Here is a 22,913-nt window from a genome sequence, read left to right as displayed (position 1 = left end):
AAAACTGTACCTTTCCAAGAATTTGTCTATTTCTTCATGGTTGTCCATTTTATTGGCATATAGTTGTTTGTAGTAGTCTCTTATAATCCTTTGTATTTCTGCAGTGTCAGTTGTCATTTCTCCTTTTTCATTTCTCATTTTATTGATTTGCATCCTCTCCCTTTTTTTCTTGATGAGTCTGGCTAAGGCTTTATCAGTTTTGTTTAACTTCTCAAAGAACCAACTTTTAGTTTTATTGATCTTTGCTATTGTTTTCTTCATTTCTATTTCATTTATTTCTGCTCTGTTCTTTATGATTTCTTTCCTTCTACTGACTTTGGGTTTTCTTTGTTCTTCTTCCTACTGGTCCTGTTCACTGAAGAAATCAAAGAGGAAATAAAAAAATACATAGAAACAAATGACAATGAAAACACGATGACCCAAAACCTATGGGATGCAGCAAAATCAGTTCTAAGAGGAAAGTTTATAGCAATTCAGTCTCACCTCAAGAAAAATCTCAAATAAACGACCTAACCCTACACCTAAAGCAACTAGAGAAAGAAGCCCTGAATATTTTGAATTAAGTTGATCGTGAACCTTCTGTCTGTGTGTGTCTGTCTATCTATCTATCACAGGATTGTAATGAGGATTAAATGAGTTAATATTTGCACAGTGCTTAGAACATTACCTGGCACATAGTAAGCACTATGTGCATATATTTTAAATAAAATAATAAAAAAATAATGACTGTCTTGTTTAAACCACTCAGGTGGTAACCAGGAGAGAAGGTTCTGGCCACTGAGTGCAGGCATGTCTGACACTGGAAGCTGTGCTTTCTGCGCAGCCTGAGCCACCTCTGACACACCAGGGCTGGGACTCATGTCCTTTGGTCCTTAAAACTAGCCTTGTTTATACAGTAAGCTGAAGCACTCTCTACCTTCTGAGAGGATTATTCAGTGAAACCAGGTCTCCTGTTTGTATTAGCTTGGTAGGGTTGCCATAATAAAGTACCACAGACAAGGTGGCTTAAACAACAGAGATTTATTTTCCCACAGTTCTGGAGGCTGGAAGTCTGAGATCAAGGTGTCTGCAGGTTTTTTTTTCTGAGGCCCCTCTCTAGCTCATAGATGGCTGCCTTCTCCCTGTGTCCTCACATGACCTTCCCTCTGTGCGTGCCTGCGTCCTAATCTCGTTTTCTTATAAGGACACCAGTCATATTGGATTAGGGCTCATTTAAAGACCTTATTTTAACTTAATTATCTCTTTAAAGTCTCTGTCTCCAAATACAGTCACATTCTGAGGTCCCAGGGGTTAGGACTTCAATAAATGAATTTGGGGGTGTGGATCACAATTCAGCCCCTGCCACTATTTTAAGACACTAGATGAATTTACCTCTCACACTAGCTGTACCCCATACACATGCTGGCTCATGCCTGCCCCAGTGTTTTTCGAAGTGTGGTCCAGGATCACCTAGAGTCCAATCACTTGGGCCCTTAATAAAAATAAGGTTGCCCCCCTAGCCTGTGAATCAGAATCTGGGGGAGGGGATTGCAGGCCCCAGGTATGGAGCTTGCTTGTTTTTTACATTTATATAAAGGCTTAGTTTAATTAAAGAGATTCAGGAAAAGCCAGGTAGCATGGTAGCTCCCACCCCATCCCCACCCAACCCTGCAGTCTCCTCCCCCACCTCTGACACCTCACCCCAAAAATGGGTGAAAGAGGAGCTGGAGAGAGAGGGGCAGCCCTATGGGAAGTTGGAGGGGAGAGCACAGTGCATCCTGACGGCTCCTGTAGTGTGGGTCGTCCTACAGGGCAACATAGAGCCTACTTTCTCACTCAGAGCCTCGGGGTCCCCTTCAGCACAGACAGGCAGAGCTTTGCAGTGTAGGTGCCAGCAGGGGAGGCCGTCCTCCCAGGCAGTGCCAGGGTGCAGCCTGACCTCGGGCTCCAGTCATTTCCCGTGCGCAGCACCCCTGCCCCTCTCCCCAGCTCCTGGAGACCTGGAAGCTTTCCCTTGTCCCTCAGATTAGCAGAAGACCTGAGCCTTGGATCGTATTTAAGAGACAGCGATGGGGCATTTTCCAGAGCCACATGCTGAAGCAGGGAGCAGACAGTGAGGTAGTTCCTGCATCCGCGGACTCTGCTCCAAAACACCCAGTGATGCCGCGGGAGGTGGGGTCACGCTGGCTCCCTGCAAGCTGATGTCGGGCGCGGATTTCCCATTCGCACGAGCACAGCCGATTAACCACGACCCAACCAACGTGAGCCTCTAGAGTGGGTGTCTGCTGCAGGTGTGTGTGCACACGCCCTGTCCCACACCCGTGTCTGGGTGGCCACTAGCAAAACAGCGGTGAGCCGGACCCTAACGAGGAAAGGTTTTCCCAGCACCATGACAACCATCAAAGCGAATGGCGATAATCCATCCTTCACCTTTCTTTGCTGGTTCTGGCTTAGATTCCTCGTGTCTTAAAATACTTGCTTGGCTGGCAGTGACTCACCTGGACTGGCACTGAACAGAACAGGAAGGAGGTGCTTTCTTCTGAAGAACCGTCACAAACCTGCACAGCATCTGAGGTCTTTCATGTCACACATTGTTCCTGTCAAAGCGGAGACGTATTTCCTACTCTCTCGTCAAGGTTGGAGCTGCCAAAGAAAGTAAAGTGATTAGGATGTGTCAAGCTTTGGCACATGTCCTAAACAGCGTTTAAAGAAATCAGGTTTATCGGAGAATCTCTACCACATCCTCTACCCAGTGCAACAGGGGCCTCGTTTTTGATAGGACACTCTCAAAACTGAAAGTTCATAGGTAGAATTGGTCACCTCCGTGTCGGGTCCTCTAGTGGCATCTCAGGCAGTGTCAAGCTCTAATTGTTGGGATTTCATGAATTCTGAGTACTTCACTGATTTAAGAACTCTCTGGAAGCTGGTAATTTTGAAACTGCATTGTTTGTAAACTTGAATTAATAAAAAGGGTCAAGAGTTTTACTGTCCAGTAAACTGTATTTATTCATCCTCTCTTGATTCCACCTGAATTCCACAGGCTGTAAATTGTGGTTTATTGGAAGTCAGACCTGGATTCAAATCATAGGTTCGCCACTTATTAGCTGCGCGACTTTGGCCAAGTTACAGCACTTCTCTGAATGTTTCCTCGACTGCCAAAGTGGAATTGATACGATCTTCCACATTGCATAGTAGTGAATATTGAAAGAGATCATGAATGTCACAGTTGCCAGCACAGAGTCTGACCCATAGAGGCGCATTCCTTTTCACGTCTCTCCCTTTCCCCCTGCTATTTGAAATGAGCATCATTTCTGGCTTACTAATGTTCTAATATTGGCACATTTCAGTATGTGGTTTTGCTTTTAGAAGGTCATAAATAATCCTCCCGGAAAAATTAGAAATGGTCAGTATACAGAGCCCAAGGCCAGCAGTCACTGAAGTGAGGAGAGGTGGTTTGTACGCTCAGACAGAAAGACAGGAGCAAAGACACGTGGCAGGAGTGAGCAGCTGCAGTTTCCTCTTGAAAGCTTCCTTAAGAATTCTCTGTGAAGTGTGATAAGTGGGGGACAGCTCCAGGGGCACAGGCAAGGTCCCCGGGAGCCCAGCCATCCCCACACGCGGCCTCCATCCTACACACCATCCCCCGCCGTCCACCCCTGGTCAGGTCCAGCTCCAGTCCCCGCTGACTTCTCCAGCTCTTCCCATCAGAACCTCAGGTTTTGTTATTTGCTGGGTTTTCCCCTCATTCCTTCATCTCTTTGGTCTCAGCTTCCCGCCAAAGAAAGGACGGGTTTGAGCCCTGCTACACCCCTTATTAGTTGGGTTATTATGGATAAATTACTTAGCCTCTTTGAAACTCAGTCTTCCCATCTGTAAATGGGGATCCTACCTCGTTAGGTTGTTATAAAGACCAATGTGAATAAAATGCATGTCAGAGTATTTTGTAAAGTGCTGAGAAAAAAAAGAATTCAAATCCCTCTTAGCATGTATACCTCACTGGCACATAGCAGGTGCTCAAAAATATACGTTAGGTTACGTTTTGATTACAAATCTTTGCCATGGGAATGCAGTGCAACACCCCAACGCACCAGGGGTCGTCCCAAACAGTCCTCCAAGGGGTCCAAAGGTTTCTAGGTGGTTTCTGCAGAGAATCTGACATTTGCTGTGCATTCGCCGTGTCCAGGCTCAGGCCTGGGGATGGCTTGTGCAATCTCCAAGGGATAGGTATTAATCAAGATTCCTTCACCACGTGTGCAGCAAATGAAGCCACACCAAGGTTAATAATCCAGATATTAGTTTGTTACCACCATCTCTTACACAGAACTTAATCCCAGCAAAGCGCCTTCCCTCCTGTACATTCGGGGAGGCCCTGGGGGAAGATGTCTTACCCGTTCTCACCAACAAATCCATGGCTGGGTGCCAGGTCCCACCCCTTTCCCTGCTCTGCCTCTTCGTCCAGGCAAGACTGCACCGTGGAGAAGATGCCTTTCTCCCTGTTATGCTCGTTTCTGGGGTCCCCATTACGGTGAGCTTGTACCTCTGCAAACAATCTGTTAGCTTTTAGAGACGGCTTTGCCCAGGGATCAGACTTGGGGTAGGGCCCAGGATAGATTAGCCGCTGCTAGCACAGTGTACTCAAACCTACTTCCTTCTTGGACCTGCATGCTTTGCCCCTTGGCGAGCTCACCATGCTGGGCTCCTGGCAGCCACTCCGACCCCTGGGGTTTCCCCACTAGCTCAGCAGATGGGACTGAATCCCAGTGCAGGCTCCAGCTACACCAATGAAGAAAGGAAGGCTCAGAGGGGAAAGGAACTTACCCAAGGTCGTGCAGCCAACAGGCGGCAGACAGCCAAACCCAGAGCAAAGTCCAAATCCCATGTTCTCTCTGATCCAAATCCCATGATCAAAGTGGCAACGTGACACGCTGTTCTGACCCTGGCGTCCCTACAGCAGGGCACACTGTGCTGGTCAGTGTTTACTGTACGTACTTTTCTCCTCCCCAGAGACTTCAGTCTCTTTCTGCTTGGTTTCTATTTGGATTTATGCTTTCAACATAAAAAGCTGGGGATTCCTTGCCATTTCACCCTCTTAGCTCCCTCCCATTAGACTCATAATTTATCTCCATGTTGTTTGGCTCGTGGTTAAAAGTACCGTGGTGCTTATACAGATGAGAGAACAAGCAGGTCAACCTTAGCCAGGGTTAGCAGATCTGAGAAACACACAAACCCCTCGGCTCGGTTCCCGAAGCCCCTACAACTTGGCCACCCTACACCAACCCTCTGCTCCAGCGGATAGGTCCTGACCCTGAGTTCTCCTCATTCTGTCCCCAGGGTAGCCTGGTGCCCAGAGGGGTGGGGCCTGTGCCCCCATGTGCTCACACTAACACAGCTGTCCCTCCCAGCCCATTCCAATGACCTGGCATCTGCCCCCCTTCCTCACTGACACTCCAGTTCTCAGCAGGGATCCACACCCAGTCCTGGCCCCAGCCCTCTTGGCCCAGGACCTTGACTTTCTATTGTGGCCTTGCCAAAGCTCTTCTTGGGGAGCTGGATGTCTCTTTTTCCCAAGATGCTGCCAGGGGACCTGCCTCCATCTAAACAAACCTTCTCCTGACCCCCATTTCCTCCCCAAGCTTGAACTCTCTCGACTGCCCTAGACTTGGGCTGTACCAGCTCCACTCATCAGATGAGGAAACTCTTTTATGGGAGGGAGGGGATGCACCCCAGCCTGGCCTCCTGAGCTGGCCACTTCCTGGGGTCAGGCGACTTGTCACGTTCTTGGGTGGGCTCCTAACGTACCAGCAGCCATGGCTCTTAGGTGCTCAGTTAATGCAGGGGTGAGGGTAGGGGGGACTGAGTCTTCAGTTGGACTTCTTAAACACCTTATTTTATACCACATACCCCCCACCTCACATTCCTGGTCCTCTCATTCTTTCTTTTTCTCCATAGCCCTTATCACCATTCTGATATCCTATGGGTCCCCCTCTCCAAGTAGAGAAGTGAGCTCCCTGAGACCTGAGGCTGCTTTGCTTGAGCACCTGGCCCATGGTGGGTACTCAATAACTCTCTGTGGAACGGATGAGTGGAACGCCCGCGGCCTTGGCAGGCAGCACCAGAGCGCATACACCGAGGCGCTGGGAGGGCCAGGAGCTCTCATTTCTCAGCTGTCACAGAGGCCAGCCGCCTCAGGGCTGCCAAAGAGGATTTCTACACCTGCTCCATCTTAGCCGGGGCAATAAAACGTCTACGAGGGCTTCCCAGCACTGCACTGGGTGTGGGAAAGGCAAAGCCTTCCGGCAGCTTCTTAACCTGGCTGGACTCAGCCATCCACCCTGCTGAAAAAGGGATTGTCCCCTCTGTTCCTGCACCCCCTAAGCCTGTCATACCCCAACCCAGCGGCACCATCTCTCCTTCCCAGACACGAGCTGTCTTACCCACCTTTACACCCCAGTGCCTGGCACAGTGCAGAGAAGCTACGAAGCCTGTGATAGATATTTGATGAATGCCTGGATTCCACATGAGAAAGGCAGCCCCTTCTGAATTAATTATGTGACTCAAAATGCCAGGGCAGGATGAGTTTATTTCTCCGTTATTGTGATTAATGATTTTATTTTTCCAAAGAGTTTTTCAATTCTGAGATTTAAGTTTTTTTTTTTTTTTTTTTTTTTTTTTTTGCGGTACGTGGGCCTCTCACTGACGTAGCCTCTCCCGTTGCAGAGCACAGGCTCCGGACGCGCAGGCTCAGCGGCCATGGCTCACGGGCTCAGCCGCTCTGCGGCATGTGGGATCTTCCCGGACCGGGGCACGAACCTGCGTCCCCTGCCTTGGCAGGCGGACTCTCAACCACTGCGCTACCAGGGAAGCCCAGATTTAAGTTTTATATACTGTAAATTTTAAGATATCCCTCCTTTCAAAAAAGACACAGCATAAATTTTAGAGTAAAACTGATGGTTATGTTTTCTCTCCCTAGACCTTAAATATCTTTTATTGAGGGCCGATTTTTTTAAAAAAAAATAATGTGGAGTGTTTTATGATACTGAAAATAAAAGTCTGTGAGGAAAAGCTGATGTTGTCTTTACTATCTCTCTTGGAATAATTAAACTTCGTATTTATTACAAAAAGCTTTTTTCTAAAAAAAAACAAAAAACAGGCAACAACTAATTATCCAGTTTCTCTTGGATTTAGGAGAGGGTGATTTACTTTCAAAAGAGGAAATAAGACACAGAGAAAAAGTAAGACAGTTGTTGTCACATCCAAAAGAGGAGAGACCAAACAATTTCTAAATGGAACTATTCATGGATACTAAATAGTACTAAGTTTTAAACCAGACTGGACATTTCGTTGATTATATTCCTCAAATTCAATGATCAGAAATTAATTTAGTCAGTGTGGTAAGAAAATTTAAGAAGAGAAAAATTCTGCTTTATGATTTTCTTTTTTTTTTTAATTTATTTTTGGCTGCGTTGGGTCTTCGTTGCTGCATGCAGGCTTTCTCTAGCTGCAGCAAGCGGGGCTACTCTTTGTTGCAGTGTGTGGGCTTCTCACTATGGTGGCTTCTCGTGTTGTGGAGCACGGGCTCTAGGCTCGTGGGCTTCAGGAGTTGCAGCATGCGGGCTCAACAGTTGTGGCACGTGGGCCCTAGAGCACACGGGCTTCAGTAGTTGTGGCGTGGGCTCTAGGGCGTGCGGGCTTCAGTAGTTGTGGCTCGCGGGCTCTAGAGCACAGTAGTTGTGGCGCACGGGCTCAGTTGCTCCGCGGCACGTGGGATCTTCCTGGACCAGGGATCGAACCCATGTCCCCTGCATTGGCAGGCGGATTCTTAACCATTGCACCTCCAGGGAAGTCCTATGATTTTCAACATTAGTTATCTATGCTGATCACAGTTTATGGATAAGTGTACAGGTGCCAATTCACTTCATGCTGTGGAAACACTCCATTCGTCCTTGAGAGTTTTAGAATGTTAAACCCCAGAAGGCAGAGTGGTGTTCCTCTGTTGTGCCTGCTTACATAACAACCAGTACGGCATTTCTGCTAACAGCATCCAGATTGTTTCTGGGGGGAGCCATGCCCCATCCCACTTTCAGTTCCAGAGGTTAGGAATAGTCGTGACCTAGGCTTGGCCAATCAGGAATTGACTCAGGAGCAGGGACACGAGTAAAGCTGGGCCAATAGGAATCTGATTTGGGATTGTTGCTGGTGCTATTGAAAAAGGTATGCTTTCCCTTTTGGGATTGCTAACACTTGGAGCTGCTGCCTGAGACTGAAGGCAACACAAAGGAAAGCAGACAGATGGTAAATTCAACTCACACTGCAACTTGGATGTATCAACAAACGTAATTTCTCTAGCTTACCCATAATCAATCTGGCCCTCCACATGGTTAGTAGGGGTTGAAACCGGTTTAAATCTTGGTGCAATCCAATAATTCCAATATCCTCTTTGAGAACATGCTCAGTTTCTCAGATGGCCTCCCCCATCTCCTGCTCCACCAATAAAGATGATGGTGTCTGGCCAATATTCACCTGTACCCTTCATTATGGCTGACCTTGCTGATAAAATACTGAGATATGCCTGGAGAAGCTGGTAAACAGGTGCTGCCTTGAATTCCCTAAGCACCTCCCACTGCCCCCTCCCTGGGACTTTTCCCTAAGGTCCCCACAATCCATCAGTGAAAACGTTAATCCTGGACACAGCAGGGCACTCCGTTCTGACTGGTCAATGTCTGAGCCTGTAAGATTTTTAAATGTTTTGGCCATCATCCCTGTAGGGTATATATAGTGGGGGTAGTAGAAGGAGGGACTGTGCTTCTGCATCCTCATGGTGTTGAGAGAAAGGGAACTCCTGGCCTTGCATGCACCCTTGAGTATAGCTGCCCGGTGTCTGCCCATGTCAGGACAAGGTCCACTTTTTGCCTGGACTGGGTGTGCTGCCAGCCTCTGATGTGACGTCTGTGGATGCCGAGTTTGTAGTCTATCCACAAGTCTGAGGCAGTGCTCCCTGGCTGACGTAGTCTCTTCTTTGATCTTCCAGGTGCTTCTGACTTCTGGCCATGAATTCCTATCAGTCCTGGTCCCAGGGGTCCACCCGGCAGCCTGTACCACTGCATCACCCCACCACAGTGATCACCCTGGTAAGCTGGCCACAGACTTGCTGCTACATCTGGGTAGGTCCAAGCTACACGGGGACCTAGCATAGCTTAAAAAGTCCATTGTGGGCCTCCCTCTGTCAGACCAAAATCAGGCTACCCAGGCTCTCCCTCTCATACTTCTGGAACCGTGGCAGGGGACAGGGTCTTCCCATGCCTGTGGAGCTAATCATTACTTTTCCACCACAGTTGCTCCTCCCAGGCCTCTGGTCTTGTTCTGTTGCTTCTGTCCTCCCACAATCCCCCTTTCTCCCTCTGTCTAGACGTCTCATACATAAAACCCAAGGTTTAGTCTACCAAACCCAGTCCTTGATCTTCTAAAGAGGAAGGTAATGGAATGTAGAGGCTATTTTTCTCAAGGTAAGAGCTTGGATTACAGGGCTCTCATTTTGCTACAAACTCTATTTTTGAATGTCAGAAGCTGAGTGTTACTTTTTCTTTCTCTTTGCATACCTTCTGGAAAGAATCTTCATCCCCTCCTCCAAACTTGAGTAGACTAGATTCATATGCTCTGAAAGGCAAAAGAGAAAAGCACGCTAATAACTTCAAAACATAATCCCTATTCCTTCTGACAACATCTTTCAAGCACCCTAACCTAACCATGCCTGAAGCCAGTAGCCCAGTTTAGCAAACCAGTGGATTCCATTTTGGGTTTAGCTGGTTAGAGCTGGGTTTCAGTCACTTGCTACTTGGAGTCCTGATGGACGCGGGAATAACAGCAGCTATTTCACATGGCTGTGTAGCATTCGGCACAGCTTCACATGCAAGTGGGGCTGGTTAAATGCATTTGATGGTCAGATTGCTTCCATGGCTAGAACCTGACAAGGATGAACCTGGTTTTGAAGAACTCCCCAAGTCCATTCCTAAACCTTGCAAATGCATTGCTTCCTCTTATATGGTAGAAGGAAAAGAACAAAGAGAGAGGAATCTTTCCTTTGGGTTATCTGGGGTCAGAATCCCCTCTCCTCCCATTCACCCCTGTGGAGGCTCTACTGAGACCCCATCCTATTAACCCTTCCTGCTTCTCCTTAGCCTTTAAACATGTTTCAGTTTCCCATAGCAAAAAAGACAATGACAAAAAACTCACGCCCAGGGACTTCCCTGGCAGTCCAGTGGTTACGACAATGAGCTTCCACTGCAGGGGATGGGGGTGCGGGGTTCATCCCTGGTTGGGGAACTAAGATCCTACACGCCCTGCAGCTCGGCCCAAACAAACACACAAACGAACAATCAAAAAAACAACTCACGCCCAGTTGTAACTTCCCCTTGCCTGCCAACCAACTCTCCTGCAGCAGTGGGCCGTATCTACTACCCCTGCTGCTCCTCTGCCCGGACTCCATTGACTTCTAACCCACTGTGGCTTGGTTTCTGCTTTCATGTCCCCAGCGAAACTGGAGTCACACGCGTCAATAACTTCCTCATTGTTGAGATCAACAGGCACATTCCAGGACTAGTGTGCTGAACCCCTCTGTGTCATTTCCCACTCCCAACCACCTCCTGAGCCTGGATAATCTCTTCATTTGGACTGTTTGACGCCACTTTTTTTCCAGTTTTCTTCTCACTCCTCTGCTCCCTCCTCAGGATACCTATTTTATCTGTAGAAGCTGGTGTGTGTCAAGGTTCAGTTCTCATCCATCCCATGATCTTCTCAGTCTGCCTGCCCTCTCTGGGTCATCTCAGTCCCGCCCCAGCTTCAGTGACTACCTGTGTCGACCCTTTCCCAGTGGGCATCTCCGGGCTTCTCTCCCATACTTGGCACCTATGCTCCTGACTGCCTCCTGGCTGTCTTCCCTGGAAGTTCCATAGGCACATTAAAATATATATTCAAAACGCGCCATGTTCCTCTCAGACCAGTTTCTACTCCTTTACTTGCTATCACAGTAAATGGTATCACCATTCGTGAAGCTGCACAAACTACCTGGGAGTCCTGAATTCCTATTTTCCTTTCCCCTTTCCCTGTTTACTGAGGCAGATGCCTTGTACCTGGCAGTATATAATGGGTCCCCCAAAGCAGTGTCTGTAAATGGGTGAATGAACTATGGGGGACACAGAAAACCAGGGCTCTAACTTGAGTCTAAATTTTTTTTTTTTTTTTTTTTTTGCGGTACGCTGGCCTCTCACTGTTGTGGCCTCTCCCATTGCGGAGCACAGGCTCCGGACGCGCAGGCTCAGCGGCCATGGCTCACGGGCCCAGCCGCTCCGCGGCATGTGGGATCTTCCTGGACCGGGGCATGAACCCTTGTCCCCTGCATCGGCAGGCGGACTCTCAACCACTGCGCCACCAGGGAAGCCCCCGAGTCTAAAATTTGATGCTGGTTTACCTTTCACAGTTTTTCACTGCTTCTTCCTTAACAAGAGGGACCATCATTGTACCAGGTGGTCTTCATCGCTGGTCATCTATGATTCAAGATGACTCCAATCTGTTACCTTAGGTGCTTAACCACCATTCCTTCTTATCCACTTAACCCCATTGCTCCTTCCTGTGCCTGTGCCGCCTAGGAAAAGAGGAGAGAGACCCCTGTGATAAAGTAGAACTTCAAACGTAAATTGTATCACCTCACAGAACACATTTCACCCTGATAAGAGGTCCCGATGTATCCCTGCAGCCACCAGGAGTCACAGTGAGGGTTGGGAGGGGAGGAAGGAAAGAGGGAGGGGGAATGACGGGGCAGTAGCAGGAAAGATAAACAGAGGTCATTTCCTCCTTTCCCTGTCTTGCCAGGTCACGTAACCCTGTGTGAGTGTTCCCAAGTGCTGCGCTGCGTGCGGGAAAGTACCTTCCCTCTCTGGCAGCCGACTTCTGTCTGGAAATGAGTACCCTGACTGTCTCATGAAAGCCTGTGCGCCTAGCACTTTCGACTTCTCAAAACATTGCATGAATATGTTTGAGTGACTTCTAAGTGCAGGCTTTGTGCTAGGCAATGTGCACCTTATCTCATTTAAGCACTGTGACCTTAGCAGGTAGGTCCTGTTTTTTATCTCCGCTTTGCAGACGAGGAAACTAGGGCTTAGAGAGGTTAATTGCTTCACAAGGCTATCCAGCTAGCAGTGTAGTCCTGCAAATCATCAAATCAAACCCAGGTCTGTATCATTCTATGTGTAAGTCTGGGGTGGCCACGGTTACACTGCTTCTGATGTATTCGTGGTTATCTTCCATACCGTACATACATTTAGGACATGATACATCCAGGCGCTAGATAAGCGCTCGGGGAAGTAGTGCCTAAACCACGCTAATAAGAGCTGGATCTGGTCCCAGCTGGCAGAATTCAGAAATGCAGCTTTAGGCGGTTCCCAATGCTTCCTTGTATCTCAGTTTCCTCATCTGTAAAATGGAGGCACGAAGCAAGCGCCCTCCAAGGAGCCTGTAGCATTCTGTGGCTCTATTCCAATAGTGCAGTGTCCCCAACACGTTGCCAGGAATCTGGACAGAGAGCGTGATCGAACGGGCAGTACTCTCTGCGGGCACTCCCCTGCCCTACCGCTGATGCATGCGCCCTCGCCCGACGCCCTCGCGCCGAGCCCAGAGCAATGCGGGCCCTCTACGTGCATGTGCAAGGCCTGGTGGCCCGACTGCAGGCCCCGGGTGCAGAGACGGCTCCCTCCCCCGGCGCGGCGGAATCAGTGCCCTCGGTAGGGATGGGGTGATCCTGCCAGAAACGAGCCGGGCCCACGGGGGATGCGCCTGGCCCTCGTTGGGAAAGGCCACAGCCTCCCCCCAAGGCCCCTGGAAAGCTGTTCCCGTGCGGGAGAGTGTGTTCCAGCCTCCGCGCCCTCGCTCTGGACGTGCTGGGCGGCACAGAGAGGCCGTTCTTTCCCAACACAGATGGAAACGCTCCTCTGGCACTGCTGCCTGGGGTGTGGAGGAGGGGACGGCCCCGCAGCTCCGCCGACTCGGGAAGCCGGGGAGGACTTTCCTCTCGAAAACCATACTGCTGATTAAAATGAAAACGTCTAAGGTCACCAAGGACAGTTATCCAACTAGGAGTGGGGAATGGGAGGTGTGAGACATCACCTGATAGTAGAAGCTCCTAAAGGGCAGCTGGCACTGCAGGGAGGCCCAACCTTCATTGCTGCCTAGGGATGAATAACAGAACCTAGACAGCTATTTTTACACTGGTTGAGAGAGAGAGAGAGAGAGAGAGAGAGAGAGAGAGTTGCGGGAGGAGGTGGGAGCGCAAGTGCAGCCTCTTCCCTACTCATCCTGTGAGCTTTCTTATTCCTCTTCCCAATGCGGATTCCCTCCCCGGAAGTTAAGAATTATTTATTACTTTGAAATCAGAAAAGGAAGAAGGACGCTAATCAAAAAGTTCCCTGAACAGTGAAAATAAATGAGATCTCAACATTCTAAAATTGCCGTTGTCGGTCGGTCCCCTCAGTCCTTTCTCTCCATGTTTGCCATCTTTTGAATGTCCAGGTCCGAGGTTATGGATCTGAATTTTCTTTTCTCTACTCAGGGATCATGGAGGTTTGGGTCAGTGGGCTGAAGGAGACGAGGAAGAGGAGCCCTTCTACCAGGATGCTATTCAGGTTGTCACTGTTTACTGTATGACTTTGTCCTGAAAGCCCTGCTTCTTTAAACGGGGATTTTTAGACCATGGTAAGTTCTGGGAAGGCAGAAGCATGTCCAGAAAGGGTGGTTGCTTTCAATGTTCAGCTGATACGAGGCAGCCAGAGCCTGTGCCTGTGCTTTCGTCTGTCAGAATAAATATGGTGCTGAACTCACCAGTCCAAGGAGATGTGCTATGGGAGACGGTCGCAAGCTGCGTGGGGAACCACTGCTGACATCAGCTCACTTCACACCACTCAGGCTACTTTGATTCCATTGAACTTCATTTCGTTTCCTCCCCAAGCCCTGACAAATCTGGAAAAAGGAGGCACAGAAAATAATTTCAAAAGTTAAACGACGCATGAAATGACCCCTGACATCAAAGGGAGGTTGTAGAGGTTACCATCTTAAGAGTTTGCTTAGGGGAACCTTTTAGAAGTTTTTGTCTGAGAATTATGGTGACCAAAACCAGAACAAAACAAACCCCTTACTGAGGAGGAAAGGTTACTTGGACCTCTTTATTTCATCTGGCACTTCGAAGATGCACCAGATCACAATAAGGGTATAGGGTTGGGGATGTGTGGGGGGGGGATGAACGTGCTTCATCTATGACTGATGTCTCCCACAAAGAGAAGAAAGTAATCTTTCCCTCTGCAAAGGGAAGTTGGAAGTCAAAGCTGTGGACAAGCATCTAACCCAGCAGTACCACAGCCTCCCAGGTTCCAGCACAGCTGGGCTCTTAGATATTCATCCACTTCTTCCAAAGGCAGGTCAAAGAAGATGGTGTTTTATTAAGGAGACAGTATGATTCAGGGGCTCTTTCATAGCAGAAACCACCCCCTGCCCTGGCCGCCAAACACCCCCATTATCTGTATTCCAGTTCCTTTTTAGCTGAGGTTGAGGGGAAATGCCCCCAAATGATCATTATTATTGTTTGCATGTATGTTTGTTTATTCTGTTTGGCTTTTAAAAACATAGCAGAACTTCTGTATCCAAATGGATAAAGACCCTGAGAGCTTTCAGATCACTAAGAAAAGTGGGAGCACAGCCAGCCATATCCATCCCAGCGGAGGATCCTATGCTAGTCCCCTCTCTTCTATCCCCAACAGGTTTAATTTAAGGTGGTACCACACAGTATATTCAAGTGTGGGCAAGTTGATCCGTCCCTCCAGTCACCTTTACTGGACTGTCACTGTGTCCCTAGCAAGTTAACCCAGGTCTGAAGATCAGAAAACCAGGCTCCTGAAGAGGTTAGGTCTCACAAGAGATTAGTATTAATAATCTGCCTTTGCATATATCCTATCAGCTATCACATTTATTTTTAAGAAATCTAAACTATTCGAGTTCAAAATTCAGTGTCTTTTTCCTGAGATATGGTACAGGAGAAAGGGTTCCGGGAGTGGCAACTTAGTTTGTATCTAATTTCAGCAAAATAATTGCAGACTGCTTCCAGCCTGAATAAGCAGTGAGGTATAGCTCCCAGTATTTACTTATTTTAGAAGCACTCCCTCAGGATGAATGCTAGCTATTTTCAGTTGCATGTGGGAAAACCAAGGGCACTGCCAAGCTGTGGTAAGTTGGCATCGTGTTATGAGCTGTCAACCTCGATACTTAGTTCCACTCAGATTCATTTCTGATTTTCAGTTGGCGTGTAACCTTTTTCTTTATTCACTTTGGGGTCCTGATCACTTCCTCTGTCTGCCTCCCTACCTTCCCATCTATCTCTATCCTCACAGGCAGCTTTGGCTGAATCCCTCTAATAATAACAGCATGAGTGCCAAGTGGGTTGTATAAAATGCTTAGGGAGAGATGTGAAATGAAGCACATTGTTCTTCAGGGCTCCTGGGGACCAGAGTGTACCCACTGACAAAAACAAACTAATACGCAGTGAAATTATACGTCTTTCCCTATAATTTATGTGGAACGCGATAATGCTGGGATCGCGCCTGAAATAGCTATGGTACCTACGGCAGGCAGCCTCTAAAACGGCCCAAGGATCCATCATCTACTAGTCCTCTCACATGGGCTGGACCTAGTGACCCATATGGGCTGGGCCTAGTGACCCTTTAGAAGATGACAAAAGTGATGGGATGTCACTCCTGAGATTAGATAACAGAAGACGTCTTTTTGTACATCTCTCTCTCTCTCTCCCTCTCTATCTCTCTATCTCCGTCTGTCTCTCTGCCATAACTGCCATGTCATGAGCTTCCCTATGGATAGGCCCATGTGGTAAGGAACTGATGTCTCCAGCCAGGAGCCAGTGAGGACCTGAGGACGGCCAACAGCCATGTGAGCGAGCCTGGAGGCGGAGCCTCCCTCAGTGGACCCTTGAGATGACCGTAGCCCTGGCTGACACCTTGACTGCAGCCTGTGAGACCCGGAGCCAGAGGACCACTAAACTACGTCTGGACTGCTGACCCACAGAAACTGTGAGATAATACATGACTGTTGTTTTAAGCACCTAAGTTTTGGAGTAACTTGTTATACAATAGAAATACTAATATTCCCTTAAGCAGGTAGTTAGGAGCTTCCAGTGACCTCACCAGAGGTGTGTCTCCAGCCTCACCTCCTGCTATAGCCCCCGCCATGGGCCCACTTTTTGGCTACATCTTACTCCTAGGTATTTTTGTGTCTTTATATGAGCTGTTTCTTCTGCCTGAAATAAGCAGTCTCCTCTTCTCCATATAAATTTCTGCTCACCCCTTGACACCTTGCTCAGATGTGTCTTCTGGAAAACCTTCCTAACCTTCCTAACGCCGCCAGACAGAGCTCCTGTCCCCTGCCCTGGGCTTCGCCTCTGCCTGTACTTTATCACTCATGCTGTGCTGTCCTGATTGGCAGATGGGCTAGATTGCAACTCCTGGAAGGCAGGACACTTTTGTTCATCTTCCAGTCCCTTCCAGTCCCTGTTAGCACAGCACAGTGATAAAACACCATTTCTGGAACAGATCAATGGCTGTTTTGCAGAAGCAAGGATCCTAGGTAGCTAGTTCCACCCCCAGCTGATGCAGAAATTTTACATGGCATCCTCTAAATGTGTGGTAGAAGAATACTTTGATTAATTGGACAATACATGAATTTTAAGCACTCAACTCAATCAGCAGATCCAACACTGTAGCAGCCTGCAGTGTTGTAAGGCTCTCTTGGTCTGCTATCAACTCCTCAGCCCTTCAGTTAAGGTCACGGGAGTCGACAGTCCTGTAATCTGAGTTGTCATTTCAATCCATGACCTTTGATATGTTCCAGGCATCACAGACCTTCCTTCCCTTCGTTTCTAGAGGAAGCTAGAAAGAAACCATGAAGGAAGGCATCCTTAGGGGTAAACCTGGAAGAGGGGGAAGTTGTATTTGTATCTCAGTTGTATTTGTATAGCAATCTAGCCCATGAAGAGAGGGCTCATTGCAGGGGAGGTTGTTGGAAGATGGTATAGGTGTGGAATACATTGTAAGCCTATCTACTCTGTCACCACGTCCTGACAGTTGTGCCTCCTATATAGAATCTTCCCCCTTTCTCTCCTCTGTGGCTCTTCTCCTAGTCTTGAATTCACCTATAACAGCTTCCTAACTGGTCTCATGACATCCACTTATGACCCTTTCCAAGCTCTTCTTTCCAAACTCTTGTGGCCAGAGCAATCTTTCTAAAATGCACATTTGATCACATCGCCTGTCCACTTAAGCACTTCAGTGGCTCCCTGTGAATGGCCTGGCTCGAATCCAGCCCTATCATGCATGCTGCCCACCTCCCTGTTTGTGCTGTGGTCACACTCGAGTCTTTCACGACTTTGAAGACACAAGCGCCATGCCGCACGGACCCGCCTGCCCTAGTTAATCCTATTCCTTCAGATTTCATTTCACTCATCAATTCCTCAGAGATTTCCCTGATATCCCTTATTAAATCAAACCCCTTATTATGTACTTGGGGCACCACACATTGCAGTGTCATGTTAATTTGTGTGGTTATTTGATCAAGGTCGTCTCCTTTTCCATTGTGTAAGTTCCATGAGGGCAGGGATCATGTCTGTGTTTGCTGACGTTGTATTCTTGGTACCTAGTATGACCCGGCAAAGAGTGGGCATTCAATCCATATTTGTTGACTTGAAGTGAGTGAATTATGGGTGCTATTAAGGGTACATGGAGGAAAAGCAGGAATGCGGGAAGAATAAGGACTTCATGGAACCCAGAGCTGGGGCACAGGATGAAAATTTGAATGCACGCCGTCCTAAAATAGGATGTTGGAGTTTCTTTAGACTAATTGCAAAAGTTGCAGAGTGCACAACATTTATAGCTATATGTAACTTCCCTTCCCCCAGGCCACAGCCGCCTCAGGGAAAACCAAGGATTTCGGGTCAATTCCCAGAGGTCTCTGGCTCTGCCTTCTGAACACCTCGCAGGCGCCATCCGCTGCTGACCCGCAGCTCCACCCTTCTCCGCTGGGGGCGAAATGACCGCCTTGCTCTGGCTTCCCCCGCTGGTGCTTCTGCGCCCTCTTACCAGCGCCCTACACCCCCCGCCCCGACCCCGGCGGAGAATTGTCCCCCCACCCGCTCCTCTCCCGTAGGCGATTCCCATCCTTCCTCGGCCGTCACATCTCTCAGTAGTTTCGTAGCACACAAGTCATTTCCTCTTCTTTGTTCATGAATCTTAAATGCAAGCGTCTAGGGCCTGCCAGTTGGTTTCATTTGCCAGCCCGTGTTTCTTCCAGGGCTTGACAGGGCTGGAGGTGGCAACCATTCATCCCACAAACATTTACTTCATCAGAGAGAGAGAGAGAGAGAGAGAGAGAGAGAAAGAGAAAAGGAGCAAATGCGGCCCAGGCCCCAGGAACTTGTCATCTTCCGGGGGTCTTTACAGGTACCTTCACCTCTGGATGAGGTATTCCGCTGTCAGACCGTGGCTGAGAATCCATCCTCGCGACACTAATTTTTGCCAGGAGCCAGGAGTTCAGAAGAATGTTAATCCGTTTTTCTTCCAGCTTTCCTTACACAGCTGACAATATTATTACTCTCAGCTTTTACAGTGCAGGTCGATACACAGATCACAGGGTCCAAGAGGGCTCCTGAGTCATTTGAGAGAGTTACCTTTTTTTTCTTTTCTAGGTCTTCCATCTCTGTGAATCAGCGATGTGGGAAACCCGGGCCTCAGAAAAATTCAGGGAGGCTTGAAGTGAGCAAGCCAGAGGAGAGTGTTGGCAGGAGCTGAGGGCTGCCACGGTGGGAAAATCGAGCCCCATCTGAGGGGCTCCGGGTGACGTCTGCCTCCTGTCAGCACCATCGCATCTCTGTGACTTGGGCAGGGATGAAAATGCGCAGCACAGCCAGGGTATCCTAGGGGTGTGTGGGGTCCGGACAGCCCGTGCCCGCCGCATTTACTTTTCCGAGTTGTTCGAACAAAGCAGCTGTGGGGCTAAGCCTGCTGTGACGAGAACCCACAACAAATCCAGAAAGCCTCTGCCCTCACCGCCTTCGCTCCCGCAGCGCTGCACTCTTGTCTTTGTAGAGGTGTGAGCCTCGTCACACGGCACCTGATGGATGAGCTGTCCCTCTGCGCTGTGTGCTCCTCCAGGCAGGTGGGAACCTTGGCCCGGTTTCCTCCGTGTCTCCAGGGCCGGGCGCAGGGTGCGGCATCTAGTAGGTACCTGATGAATAAATGAATGGCTATAGGGACATATAGGAGGCATAAGAGGCCCCTACAGTGGGAATGGGTTCAATAGCACCGTACTGGGTTGGTTCTCTACAGTTTGCAGGACCCAAAGAAGGAATAATTTGTCCTTTCTAGAAAAGGCATGTCTCATGTGGGGATTGCACAAGGGCAGGTGCCGGCCAGCGGGGGATCAGGCAGGCAGAGGCAGAGGAAAATGGGGAAGACGACATAGGAAATGATGGTGTTCATCCTAGGGAGACTTCAGAGCATGCCAGGCGGAACCCTGATTCTCCAGGAAATTGACCGAGAGTGCCTGGGAACAGGGCTGGGGGAGGCCCGCTCTCAGGGAGTCGCATCCCAGCCCCGTCAAAGACCCCCAGGCGGACTCCCGCGCTTTCCCACGGCCGTCCACTAGGGGGCAGGCGGAGGCAGGAGAAGAGGTGGGGCGGCAGCCAGCCGGCTCCTGGGCTGGGCGCCTCAGGCCGCAGTGCACCCAGGCTCACATCCAACACACTGGGCTGTTTGTATTACTCAGACGAGGCCCCGCCTCTCTTCCTGCCTGTCGTGGCCTCTGTGATTTTATACGGTGTGGCCTGTGACATGAGATACCACGAGGCCATGGTAACCAAAGTACACAGCTCGGTGTGAATGTTAATAAACAGGAAAAAAAAGTAATCCCTGGTTTTCTTATTTTATCACCATTTGTGGTTTTTCTATCCCTGTCTCACATATCCTTTATTATACTGAACAATCAAGATGTAACCGAATTCCACTACTCTTTAAAATGAAAAGATAAATGGGGAAAATATGCCCTGGTCTCCTGTCATGTAGCCTTGAAAGTAGCGACTCATTTCCTCATGTGCGAGTTATCAGTTCCTCTGGATATCCTGCCAACACTCCTCTTGTGTACCAACACATCATCTCAGGGGAAAATTACGTTCTTGATAATTCCCACATGCCTTGAAAAGTCATTTCCTTCTAAGAAACTCCTGATGATGGGAATTCTTAATTGGTTTAAATTTTTCCTAATCCTCAAGTATTGAATATAAACAGCACAACTGTCTTCCCATATAAATTATCCTCCTCTATATATTATCAGGCCCACAGACCTGGGACTCAAATAAACTAGACTGAGCATGAAGGAATCAACATTTTACCAGGCCAGATCACAGAAATGAAAGTCTTTGTGTAGAAATGAGCATTGCTTCATACAAAATCAGAGGGTCTGGAAGTTGTTTTCCTACCTGCTGAGAATGTCCGATTAGAAGCCCATCAGTGCTTGATAACATTGATAGAAAGCCTTGCTTTAATGAAGTTAAAGACTCTTGAATGAATTGCACCTTTAATTGTAATGAGAACAAACCAACCATATTACATGAGCCATTGGAAAATGGTAAAGCCATCTTAAAAGAAACGGTTTTCTAGTGGAATCAGAATTCTTTAAGCAAACCTTTCAGGCTGAAGACTTTCTGGAATGCTTCCCCTGGTTTCATTCCAACAGCAATCACAGCTGGGAAATATAAGGTATGATGTCAAGTTACTTTAATGGTATGCAAAATTCTCAAGAATTTTCTAAAAATATGCATTTCCAATGATACCATAGACAAGTTGGTGTAAAATTGTTTGACTTTCAGTTAAAAACATAAACAAACAGGCTTGGATATATTTGGACACAACGTTGCTGGAGGTTCCAGATTCCATTGTTTAAAGGTATTCCATAAATAAGACAAAAAGTGTGGAGAAGGCATCCATCTGATCCGGTATTCAGGTTTACAAAGAAAGTAATTACAGGGCCAGAGACTCTGTGTCAGCCCTCATTCATCTAAATTCTCTTTCTCACATCAACATAGCTTGACCTTGATTTTTTTAGATGCAAGTAAAGGAGACTGATGTAATTTGAATAAACCAGTTTTTAAAATTCCCTGAGGAGTCTGGAATCAGAAATGACAGGCTTGATGGACATAAGCTTGAAGGAGTAACCAACTCTTAAGTAATTATGGAGGTTTTAAAACAGTATCTTCCCTTCTTATTGAGCTAAAATTCCATCTTCTTTCTAGGGAACGTTTATTTGTCCTATTCTTTGGAAAATAGCCAAACGCTGGTTGCCACCCCTCCCCTCCCTGACATCCCCACCAGGCCCTTGGTGCCTCCGCAGTGGCCTCTGTGGTCAGTGGCCATCTCTGCTGCTAGATGACCTCCAACCTTCCTCGCCTTTCTCTGAGGGCAGGGGCCTCGCTTCTCTTCCTGACAAAGCACTTTCAGTCAACTCCTGGTTTTCTTCATGGTTGATTAAACTGTCTGTGTTTATTCAGGACCCTTCTCCTCTTTCTGTGTCCGGCTGCTGACCTTTCTGTGGCTTCATGGTAGAGGAGAAAGCTCACAGGGCAGTCCATCTGACTGCTTGTTTGCAGCTCTGGTAAAGACTTGGTCCTGGAAAATGTTTAGGCCATTGAAACATTAGTATGTCTTCAAAGCGTGTGACTTTTTGCCTGGGTAGGTTTCTGAGTTGCTGTTACTGAGTGGGGTCAGAGGCACGTAAACAACACTAGAGGCCCCGTGAGTAAGAACTGCTAACATCTCTCTTGAACCTCACTGATGTTGATCATCTTGCCACTACGCTCCACAGGGCTTCACACGGTCGTGGTTCCTAATAAGAGTAGGTATGGTCTTAATTGCTTGGAAACGGGAAGGAGAGAGAAACTGAAGTGCAGAGAGTTTTGCTGAGTGGCCAAAAGACAAGCCAGAACAGATACCGTAAATCAGAATGCCCTTTACAGAGATGCTTGTCAGCCTGATACCTAATCCCCAGCCTGCATCCCTGGTCTGGGGCTCTCAGGCAAGCTCAGCTGCCCCCAGCGGCACCCAGGCTCCGGGCCCAGGTCAAATGCAAGTTCTACCACGTGCAGGCATCACCCCCTTCACCAAACACTATAACATCCACTTGCTGTACCTCTCAAAATGACATTTTTGTATTTTGCTTATTTGTGTGAATCTTAGGGGCACAGAGACTGTGCCTTCTGTACTTTTACTGCCTGGAAGCATGCAGTGCATACTTTAGTGAAAGTATAGATAAATGAAGGTACAGGTGGGCACCATCTGAAGGCCGTCTCTTACGTTCCTTCAGTGCCACCTTACTCACCTGTGCTGACTCTTATCCTCCCTCACCATCTCTCAGAATATACTCAGCTCCCAGCTTGTACAATTGGCATGGCCTGACTTCTCCCTTTATTTGTTCATCTCAGCTTTATAGAAAGCGCTGCCCAGTTATTACTCTCCATCTCATATTGTAAACTCTTAGAGGACAGAGGTTCCATGGAACTCCCTTTGCCAATTAACTTGACTGTAACACAGTGAGAGGCTAGATGCTTAACGGACTTCAGAAGACGATGCCTAAACTCAGAGAAGTGGCTCCCTAGAGCTGTCTGCTGGTGTTCTTCAAAGTGTTTGATGGTTCAGGACTTGCTGTATGTTCTCGGTCACCATCGAGCCCTCTCTTGTTATGAATCCCCCATATACATTTTGTTTGGTTTAGCAGCATGTGAGTTGGTGAGAGACCAGGAAAATCACTCTCTGAAGGCAAGGTTTCTCAGCAGCGGCTGTTTGACC

General features: G+C 48.2%; 1 long non-coding RNA gene across 1 annotated transcript in view; it reads right to left on the bottom strand.

Moving 5' to 3' along the window:
- LOC112396417 (uncharacterized) overlaps positions 1 to 22,913 on the bottom strand; it is a 35,319-nt gene that overhangs the window by 5,653 nt on the left and 6,753 nt on the right. The window contains exons 2-5 of the long non-coding RNA XR_003002559.1: positions 13,846 to 13,983; positions 11,444 to 11,617; positions 9,576 to 9,633; positions 2,478 to 2,622 (exon numbers count right to left, since the gene is read on the bottom strand). This is a non-coding gene — a long non-coding RNA (uncharacterized LOC112396417). The remainder of the gene's footprint in view (positions 1 to 2,477; positions 2,623 to 9,575; positions 9,634 to 11,443; positions 11,618 to 13,845; positions 13,984 to 22,913) is intronic.

This window comes from Neophocaena asiaeorientalis, unplaced genomic scaffold, assembly GCF_003031525.2.
Source record: "Neophocaena asiaeorientalis asiaeorientalis breed wild unplaced genomic scaffold, Neophocaena_asiaeorientalis_V1.1 scaffold50, whole genome shotgun sequence".
NCBI classification, from domain to species: Eukaryota; Metazoa; Chordata; class Mammalia; order Artiodactyla; family Phocoenidae; genus Neophocaena; species Neophocaena asiaeorientalis.
This window is presented reverse-complemented; position numbering and strand designations above follow the sequence as displayed.